The following is a 10699-nucleotide window of genomic DNA, read 5'->3' as shown; positions in this document are numbered from 1 at the left end:
ATCTTCTGACACTGAGGCTGAGATTGTCAAAACCACCCAAGGGATTTGGCTGCCCAATCTCTATTAAAATGAATAGGATTATTGGTATTACAATAACATATGGAGGCCTCAGCTGAAATTCGGCCCCACTGTGCCGGGTGCTGCACATACACAGTCAGAGACAAGGCCCTGCTCCAAAGCGCTAGCTGAGATAGACAAAAGGGGGAAGGGAAGTGACTGGCCCAGAATCACATAATAGGTCAATGGCAGAGCCAAGTGAAGAACTCAAGTCTCCTGAATCCCACCCCGGTGCCCAGTCCACAAGATTACTTAGAGGAGAGGAAAGTGATCAGGAACAGTCAGTATGGATTCACCATGGGCAAGTCATGCCTAACTAATCTAATTGCCTTCTATGACGAGATAACTGGCTCTGTGGATGAGGGGAAAGCGGTGGATGTGTTGTTCCTTGACTTTAGCAAAGCTTTTGACACCGTCTCCCACAGTATTCTTGCCAGCAAGTTAAAGAAGTATGGGCTGGATGAATGGACTATAAGATGGAGAGAAAGTTGGCTAGATTGTCGGGCTCAATGGGTAGTGATCAATGGCTCCATGTCTAGTGGGCAGCCGGTATCAAGTGGAGTGCCCCAAGGGTCGGTCCTGAGGCCGGTTTTGTTCAATATCTTCATTAATGATCTGGAGGATGGCGTGGATTGCACCCTCAGCAAGTTTGCCGATGACACTAAACTGGGAGGAGAGGTAGATATGCTGGAGGGGAGGGTAGGGTACAGAGGGCCCTAGACAAATTAGAGGATTGGGCCAAAAGAAATCTGATGAGGTTCAACAAGGACAAGTGCAGAGTCCTGCACTTAGGACGGAAGAATCCCATGCACCGTTACAGACTAGGAACCGAGTGGCTAGGTAGCAGTTCTGGAGAAAAGGACCTAGGGGTTACAGTGGACAAGAAGCTGGATATGAGTCAACAGTGTGCCCTTGTTGCCAAGAAGACCAATGGCATTTTGGGATGTATCTGTAGGGGCATTGCCAGCAGATCTAGAGATGTGATCGTTCCCCTCTATTCGACATTGGTGAGGCCTCATCTCGAGTACTGTGTCCAGTTTTGGGCCCCACACTACAAGAAGGTGTCAGAGTAACAGCCATGTAAGTCTGTATTCGCAAAAAGAAAAGGAGTACTTGTGGCACCTTAGAGACTAACCAATTTATTTGAGCTACAGCTCACTTCATCGGATGCATACTGTGGAAAGTGTAGGTATGCATCCGATGAAGTGAGCTGTAGCTCACGAAAGCTTATGCTCAAATAAATTGGTTAGTCTCTAAGGTGCCACAAGTACTCCTTTTCTTTTTACACTACAAGAAGGATGTGGAAAAATTGGAAAGAGTCCAGCGGAGGGCAACAGAAATGATTAGGTGACTGGAACACATGACTTATAAGGGGAGGCTGAGGGAACTGGGATTGTTTAGTCTGCAGAAGAGAAGAATGAGGGGGGATTTGATAGCTGCTTTCAGCTATCTGAAAGGGGATTCCAATGAGGATGGATCTAGACTGTTCTCAGTGGTAGCAGATGACAGAACAAGGACTGATGGTCTCAAGTTGCAGTGGGAGAGGTTTAGGTTGGATATTAGGAAAAACTTTTTCACTAGGAGGGTGGTGAAACACTGGAATGCGTTACCTAGGGAGGTGGTGGAATCTCCTTCCTTAGAAGTTTTTAAGGTCAGGCTTGACAAAGCCCTGGCTGGGATGATTTAGTTGGGGATTGGTCCTGCTTTGAGCAGGCGGTTGGACTAGATGACCTCCTGAGGTCCCTTCCAACCCTGATATTCTATGATTCTGTGATTACACTGCCCCAGAGAGGCAGGTGGCCAAATCCCCTGTGCGCTTGTGAAAACGTACCCCGGCAAGTCTGGAGCCGAGAGCGGATGGCTGGCACTATAAAAACATTCTGATATGATGTGCCAACATCTGTCCCGAAGGATTCTCAGCCAAAGCCTCATGTTCCAACCTGACCCAGCTTTTCCCCAGCCTGAGTGGGAGGAAATGTGAGAACTAAAGCTGGCAGCTCTGGCTGCTAATGTGTCACCCTCCCCCTTCAGCAATTCCTCCAGCCTCTCCTCTCTGCAGTGAGGGTGGGAGAGGCTCACTCTGTCCCCTGCAACACCTGCACAGGCTGCTGCCTTCGGTGCCTCTGGCAAAGCGAGGCTGGAAACCATGCAGCCCAGAGAAGGTGAAAAAGAGTTTAAGGAAAGAATTGAAATAAAAATGTTACTTTCAGGTGACCCTGGGGATTTTCTTATTCTCACTCCAAGATCAGAGCATGTCAATTGCAAGGTTGAGCCCCGGGAAGCTGGAGTGAAGCAAGCTGCTAATATTAACTATCCACCTCCTGTGCTACTGGGCCTGTCCACGCAAATGGGCAGGAATTTGCTGGCAAAGGAGGTCAAGGGAAAAATTATTTCTCTGCCCATCTCCCTTCTTTCTGGCTTCTCTGTTAGTCTGGCCAAACCCTTGACTCCTTATACTCTTCTTCAGTGAAGGAGCAAAATCTCCCCCGCCCACACACCCATGTAACCATGCCAGCTTCAATGAGCTTGCAAGGGACATAAGGGAAGAAATGACCTCCGACCGAAGAAAGTGGGAGAGGGAGAACAAACGGCCTGGCCATGGCACACCACAGGTCCTGGGCCGTTTCTGCTCCTCCTGGATTCCGAGGCTGTTAGACGCTAGGTCAGTCCCCGGTGTAAACTGGAGCAGCTGCAGCAGCTGCTCAAGCTCACACGCTGGTTGTAGCACTCCGTAAGAGCCCACCCACCTGTGCCCTCCAGTGATGCAGCTTCTTACCCCCCAGCCATGCCGTCAGTATGCCCCTACCAGAGGGGCAGCGCAGGACTCTGCACCAAAATGTCCTCCTTTCAGGGGAAAGCTGCAGTCGGCTGAGCTGGCTGATTTCTAGGCCAGAGCAGCACAGAGGGGCCAGGATGAAACCCAGAGAGGAAAGGTCGGGGAATAGAAAGAGGCAGAGGGAAGGGAGGGGGTGCGAGTTAGGGGAAGGGGAAGAGCTGAGGGAGAGAAAGCAAGGTGATAATTATCAGGGGTGTGGCGTGGAGGTTATCACAATCCACGAGCTCACAGCTCTGTGACCCACAGCAGAGGGAGCCAGGCTGCCAGTGTTACTCACACACCTCCTGGGTGTGGTGTTCTGTCCCATCTAGTGGCACCGAAACCACTTAGAGAGAGATAAAATGAGTCTGCTCTACAGCCTTAGCTAACAGCCAGTTGACTTTTAGCTCATGCAGTAGAGGCTCATGCACTAAGCTCCAGAGGTCCCCGGTTCAATCCTGCCTACCGACAACCACGGTCTGTCGCCGATATACCAGCACCTCTTGGGAGCAGCCAACGGCCTGGGCAATGTTAAATATGTTGAATAGGTGAGAATTTAAACCGCGAAGGGCCAACTTTGTAGCACATTGCATGGGCAGCCTCACCATCCCATCAGCACATAGTGTTAAAATCGCCTGCCCTTTCTAGAGCCAAGAGAGGCGTCCCGGGAAACTCCCAAGGCCACACACCTGTAAGAGTGTGAGTGCTGGGAGGTGCAAAGTCCTGAGCCAGGTAATTATGAGCCGAGTGGAATGCAGCAGCTTTGTTAGGTAATGCTTTGGAAAGGGCTCCGGCAGCTGTAGCCAGGGGTCTATTAGGGTGGGACGGTAGTGAAACATGAGAATAGAGAGAAACACACGTACCTCTATGGCTGCACCTGGGACTAACCAAAATGTGTTCTAGCAAGAGGCATGCTGAGCTGGGCTTAGGATCTGCTAGCAGGTTGTCACAAAGACTCACGCTGGGCATTACCAACAGAGATGGACTGCTCCAGACAAGACATAGACAGCAGTGTCAGATAGCCAAGGACTGCCTCAGACATTGAGCATGTATGGGGAGCGATGTGGTCTTGTGGCTTGCATACAGGATGTGGAATCTGAAGGCCTGGCTTCTTTCCCCAGCACTGCCACTGACTTCCTCTGTGACCTTGAGCATGTCACTTAAATGCCCGCTGCCTTTGTCCCCCATCTGCACCTTGTTGGGTGGGCAAATTCCTTCATGTTTTTGAAGTACTTGGAGACCTTCAAATGAAAGATGCTGGGGAAGGTGTTCATTGTTATAAAGGATTTAAACTGGGTCTCTACAGCCACCAGTAACAGGCTGAGCACTTGAAAGGGGAAGAACCAAACTGAATGTTCAGGCATCAAATGGACGGGAGGCCCAGTAGCTGAGAGAAGATGAACCTGGGCTGAATTTGTATGTTGGCCTCAAAGCACGGTCTAGCCCCAGCTCCGGAGGAGACGTCAAGGAGCTGCCCTGACAGGGCATGCTGGGATTGCAGTGTTTGGGACCCTGCTCATCCTGTCAGCAGTGTGTGTGTGCCCTGCTTTTGGGGGGACCTGAGTAGGCAATTCTGCTGGAGCACTGTAGCCTCAGGCTCTACATTGCAGGGAGCCACGTGCATTCTCGGGCTCAAGCTGGCTGGCCGGACGAATGGAAGCGATGGGGTCAAGTGCTCTGGGCTTGCTGGCACTCAAACGTGGGGAATGAGCACGGCAGGAACAGAAACAACACGAGGGACATGAAGAAGAGTGTGGTGAAGGAATAGCACTAAAACCCAACCACTTCTCAGTCATCGATTTCAAAGCCTTTTTACAAACACTGTCACAAGAATTAGCTCCATTTTATAGGAAGGGAAACTGAGACAGAGAGATTGGAAGCGATTGGCCCCAGGTAGGAACAGAACCCATATGTCCTGAGTCCAAATCCAGGGCCCCAGCCACCTGACCTCATGAGCTCCTCACCCAAATCCCCCAGACCCAGTGGAGTAAAAAACTTTAGCCTTGACAGTGTTTTCTTGTTTCTCGGTCTCACAAGCGGGGTATTTTTAGTGGTGCACTAGTTACTTACAGTCATCAACCTTGAAATCTACCATATTCCACCCAGAAATTATGTGTTCTTCACTGCAGAGGAGAGGTTCCACATGTGGGCCTTGCACTGAATTTATAATAAACGGGGCTGGCTATGTGAATGAAGAGTCTCCATATTTCATCAGGGGAGTATAAACCTTCCCATGTTTTCATGGCCCCCCAACCAGTCCACACAGGATTATGTTACGACCCCTGCTACATAGCTGGCTCAGTAGCTGAAGTCTAGAGACTTGTGCAGTTCACATTGGAAGTGCCTGCTGTCATCCAACATGGGGGTAATCCCAGAACCTGGCACAGATCTGGCCTTTGGACTGCTGTAGATCGGATGTGTCCAGAGGAAATCTGTAATCCCTGGGTCAGTGTGTGGTGAGTGTCCCACTCCATGCCCGAACCAGAGCACATGAGATCTCATTGCAGAGCTGGCATTCTAGCTCAAGCTGTAGCCACTTGTGCTTTGAGCTTTGGAGGGCCCTGCTGCAATCTTCAGTGTCAGCTAGGATGGCAGCCAGCACGTGTGCACAGCGTGGCCTTCAAGTTCACCTCCCAGTTTAAGTTTTGGCTTTGTTAAGACAGAAATTAACAATAAGATCATTAAAAGACCAGCTCAAACTGCCCTAGGCTTGGCTGCTCTGAGTTCCTCTGTGTGGCGCTGCCAACCGGACAGTCAACAGCCCGGTCAACGGTGCTGACCGGAGCCACCAGGATCACTTTTTGGCCGGGTGTTCTGCTCAAAAACTGGACACCTGGTCACCCTAGCCAGCTCCCCAGAGCCTCTGACCCAGGGAGCCACTCCTATCTGGCCTTGCCTCAGTGACTCAGCAGAACCCACTCCACCCTTCCCGATAGGATCCACACCTGGGCCTTGAGCGTGTCAGGGAAATGCTGCCAGGGCGCGCTGGCCATAGCTCTGGCCCAGCCTGGTTCCCTGGGCGTGGGGAGAGGGGACGGAGCTGCCAGCCCTGCAGGATTGTCCTGGAATGATGCCATGTGATGAAACCTCCAGGAATATGTCCAACGCCAACTGGCCACCCTAAGAGGCAACCTGAGGCAGAGCATTGCCTCCTTCTCTGTTCTGTGGCTAGAAAATGGTCCCCCTGTACCCCGTATGCTTTGGCCCTGCTCTAGGGCTGGACAGATGTGGTGGGGCGGGGAGGAGGCAGAGCACCATTTCTCCAGCTTGCCAGGGCTGCAGGAGAAGCCAGGACTGGCCTTTGGCCGGTGGTGGGGCTTCTTGGCATGGGTGGGGCAGGCTGAGCCTGAATACACCTTTAGCGGCTGTTTTCTCAGTCAGCTGCCTCATGCATTCAGGGCCTGTGGGGCCTTTAGGGGATGGGGTGGGGTGGGCTCCAGGCAGGGGCCAAGGCCCGTCATGAGAGCGAGCCGGGCTGCACCCAGATGAGAGAGAGCAACGTACATCCGGATAGAAGCCCTGAGCCCAGAAAAAAGAGCAAAGGGGGGTGGGAGGAGGAGCAAAGAGGGCACAAGAGCATGGGGGGAGGGAAGCCAGTTGTCAGTCAAGCTGTCTGTCCAACAGCCCATGTTGTTTTTTACTTCAAGAATCTGCCCAGAAGATGAGCAAACCAAGCTCGTTGTGGGGCCTCCTCTTTTCACTCTCAGCCTTTGTCCTGGCCTGCCTTGGCCGGGGTGCTCTCTTCCCCCAGCTGGGGTACCGGCTCGCTCATGCTAAGGACGTGCACGGGGCCTGGGGGAGCTGCGCTGACCCTCCCTCGTGCTGCCTGAGCCAGGCACAGCGGGATTAACATGTCATGGGAAATGGCTTCTGGCAAATGAAGCGCGCGGGATGCCTGCTTATCTGGGCAGCCATGCTGAAAATCCCCCTCCCTGCATGGACAGAGAGAGGCTTGGCGGGGCTCAGGGCCCACTCAGAGACTGGGCGAAGTCATAGCTGCCCTCCAGGTGGCCTCATGCATCTCTTCTCCCCTTAGCTGGGCAACAGGGTTGACACCAAGCACCCCTGCGAAACCCAGGCACCAACTTTCAGTCTTTTGAGCCACTGAATTCTGCTCTTCTGATGCCTTTAGCATCATTAAATCTGCTAATTGTTATTTGCAGTCCAGTAGCACCCAGAGGCCTCAGCTACCAGGACACTGCACAGACTGTGAGAGACTGCCACAAAGAGCTCACCATCTACAGAGACAAAGGGAAGGGAGGGAAACTGAGGCACAGAAAAGGGACGTGATTTGCTCACAGTCACACTGGAGGTTAGTAGCAGAGCTGAACATAGTACCCAAGTCTTCTGTGTCCTAGCCCAATCTTCCACCCAGTAGACCACACTGCCTCCCTGCCTGGAGCTTGCTAACAACATGAATGGGCCACAATCCCATGGTCTACAGCACTCAAGCACTTACATGGCACTAAGTGGCATCCTGCATCATACACTGATCCCGTCCTAAACAAACCTGTTACCTGGGTCAGCTGTAAAGAATGTATCTGGCCCAGCAATAGCTGGTACTTGAGAGGCATGGAATTCCCCTCACTCCCAATTGCAAAATGCTCTTTATGAGCAAAAACTCCTTTCTGCTCCCTTTCAGTGATTAGACTAATGCCCTAAAGCATGTGCAAAGAGCCCCAATATCATGGCCACCAGAGCCACCCGCAGAATGACTGTTCTTAAGCCTTTTAAACAGTATTTGATGTGACAATGTGTGATATTTTAATGATTGAACCCTCCTCTGGTGACCCAGTGGTCCAAATACATTGGCCTGCTGCTGGAGAACAGACAACCGATTACAGTCCAGTCTACCCCCACCAGGCCCTCCCCAGCCCCTGGCCCCAGTGAACTGGTACACAGCAGCCTTGCCAGATAACAGAGAATATGACCAGCCAAAGGCTGTGTTAAAAGTGCTGCTTTGGAGGGGTGCAGCAGGGAGGGGGAAGCTGGTTTGTGTGCATGTGCTGGGAATGTCAACGGTGCAAGGGACGGGGAAACTGATCTGTGTGTGTATGTGCAAAGGAGGCACAGGAGGAAGGGGAAGTCTAGGTATGTTTTGGAAAGTGGGGTGCAAAAGGGAGGGCAAACTGGAGGGTGTATGTGGAGGGGAGAAAGGAGGGAGAATTTGGGTTGTGTGCGCAGAGCAACTTAGAGCTTTCTTTTGCTCCAGGGGCTATAAAAGCAGCCATAAAATCTGGCCATAGCAGTTAATAGTAAACATTTATTCAGGTCAATATTTTATATCAGTGACCCTCAGACCTCAGTGGTTCAGGACCCAAATTAACGATCAACATTCCCCAAAAGAGCCACAGTCATGTGAATTCATTGTTTCATTTACTATAGTGCTATCTAGTCATATTTAAACAGTATGGCCGGGGAAATAATTAGTTATCTTGATATAATTTCAGAGCAAATGACTGACCAAGTATTATTATTTTATCAACTACAGTTGGTTAATAACATCGGAAAAGCCTCCTCACTGGTGAATAACTTAGATGGGTTAATAATTCCATCAAACAGTGTTTTAATATCGTGCTGCAAAAAGCCACAGGAGACACATTGAAGAGCCACTTGTGGCTTGCAAGGCTCAGCAAGTATCACTGCTTTGTATCTTCCAATCATTAAAATATCACATCGTTACAGTCTCTTTTTGGTTCCTGTGTATTGTTTGATGTTTTTAAGTTCACAGCAATTTCCAGACAAGGATAGAATTTTCAAAAGCACCTAAGTCAATCCTGTTTGCAAAAGGGACTTTAAGGAGGGATTCAGAATGGGCGCTCAGCCTGCTGGCTTTTGTGGATCCCATGCATAGGTGCATAGCTTTCCCCATGCATCACATAGGGAGGCGAGGTGCCTACTCAGGGCTGTGGATTCCATGAGGTGGCAGGGTGCTCAGCAGTGCAGAGCCTAAGTGGGAAGCCACCTAGGCTAGCCAAAGGACATGCTGAGGAGAGTGGTGTGGCCTAACCCCCACCCCTCAAAAGGAGTTAGGTCCTTAATTCCAGGCCGATGGGAGGTGCCTCCTTGTGTTCTGGATACACGGCTGTGAACCTGTCCTTGAAACTTCGTGATTTTTCACAAAGAAAGGAGGAGGTGGTGGTGCCTCCCTATAACCTGTAGCCCAGTGACATGCTCCTAGGGGTAGGAAGAGCCCCATTCACGTCCCTGCTCCACATCTGGCAGAGGGGGAAGCTGAACCTTGATCACCCATATCCTTGGGGAGTGCTCAAACTACTGGGCTAAAGGTTATAAAAGGAGGCACCTGTCTCCTCCATGCAGGCACGCTCTGATTGGGCCCTGAGGCCAAGAGAGGCAGGGGGACACCTTCTTTGTGAATCTCACCAGCACTCAGAGGAGCCAGCACTTAGGTGGCTGGGTGCATGCCCAGGTGTGGGGACTTTAGCGATGGAAGCTCAGGCACTGTGGGAACTTGGGGCACCTACAGTGTTAGATGGCAGCTGAGCAGGGGTTTTGTGAATGGCAGCAGCACCTAAAAATTAGACTTAGTCCCTCCTGTGACTCCTAGAGCTCACTGAGATGGCAGCTCCTATGTACCTTAAACACTTTCCAAAAGTTTGCCCAGAAGTCCATGGAGATGAAGTTAAGGATGAAATCACGCATCAGGAAAGAGGTTTGGAATGTAACATTTTTATCCCACAGGAAATGTTGACATTTAAAAATTAGTCTGTTTCAAATTGGAATGGAATGGAGAAATAGCAAAACAAGATGAAATTCAATAATGACAAATGCAAAGTACTCCACTTAGGAAGGAACAATCACTTACACACACACAAAATGGGAAATGACTGCCTAGGAAGGAGTACTGAGAAAAGGGATCTGGGGGTTATAGTGGGTCACAAACTAAATTTGAGTCAACTGCGCAACACTGTTGCAAAAAAAGCAAACATCATTCTGGGATGTATTAGCAGGAGTGCTGGAAGCAAGATGTGAGAAGTAATTCTTCTGGTCTACTCAGCACTGATAAGGCATCAGCTGGAGTATGGTGTCCAGTTCTGGGCACCACATTTCAGGAAAGAGATAGACAAATTGGAGGAAGTCCAGAGAAGAGCAACAAAAATGATCAAAGGTCTAGAAAACATGACCTATACAGGAAGATTGAAAAAATTGGGTTTGTTTAGTCTGGAGAAGAGAAGACTGAGGGGGGACATGATAACGGGCTTCAAATATGTAAAAGGTTTTACAAAGGAGAGGGAAAATAGTTCTCCTTAACCCATTCCAGTGCTTCACCACCCTCCTAGTGAAATAGTGTTTCCTAATATCCAACCTAGACTACCTCCACTGCAACTTGAGACCATTGCTCCTTGTTCTGTCATCTGCCACCACTGAGAACAGCCGAGCTCCATCCTCTTTGGAACCCCCCTTCAGGTAGTTGAAGGCTGCTATCAAATCCACCCTCACTCTTCTCTTCTGCAGACTAAATAGGCCCAGTTCCCTCAGCCTCTCCTCATAAGTCATGTGCCCCAGCCCTCTAATAATTTTTATTGCCCTCCGCTGGACTCTCTCCAATTTGTCCACATCCCTTCTGTAGCGGGGGGACCAAAACTAGACACAGTACTCCAGGTGTGGCCTCACCAGTGCCAAATAGAGGGGAATAATCACTTCCCTCGATCTGCTGGCAATGCTCCTACTAATGTTGCCAAAAAGGCCAACGGCATATTGGGCTACAAGGGCCCACTGCTGACGCATATCCAGCTTCTCATCCACTGTAATCCCCAGGTCCTTTTCTGCAGAACTGCTGCTTAGCCAGTCAGTCCCCAGCCTGTA

The sequence above is a fragment of the Eretmochelys imbricata genome, chromosome 27, assembly GCF_965152235.1.
Source record: "Eretmochelys imbricata isolate rEreImb1 chromosome 27, rEreImb1.hap1, whole genome shotgun sequence".
Taxonomy (NCBI): Eukaryota; Metazoa; Chordata; order Testudines; family Cheloniidae; genus Eretmochelys; species Eretmochelys imbricata.
This window is presented reverse-complemented; position numbering follows the sequence as displayed.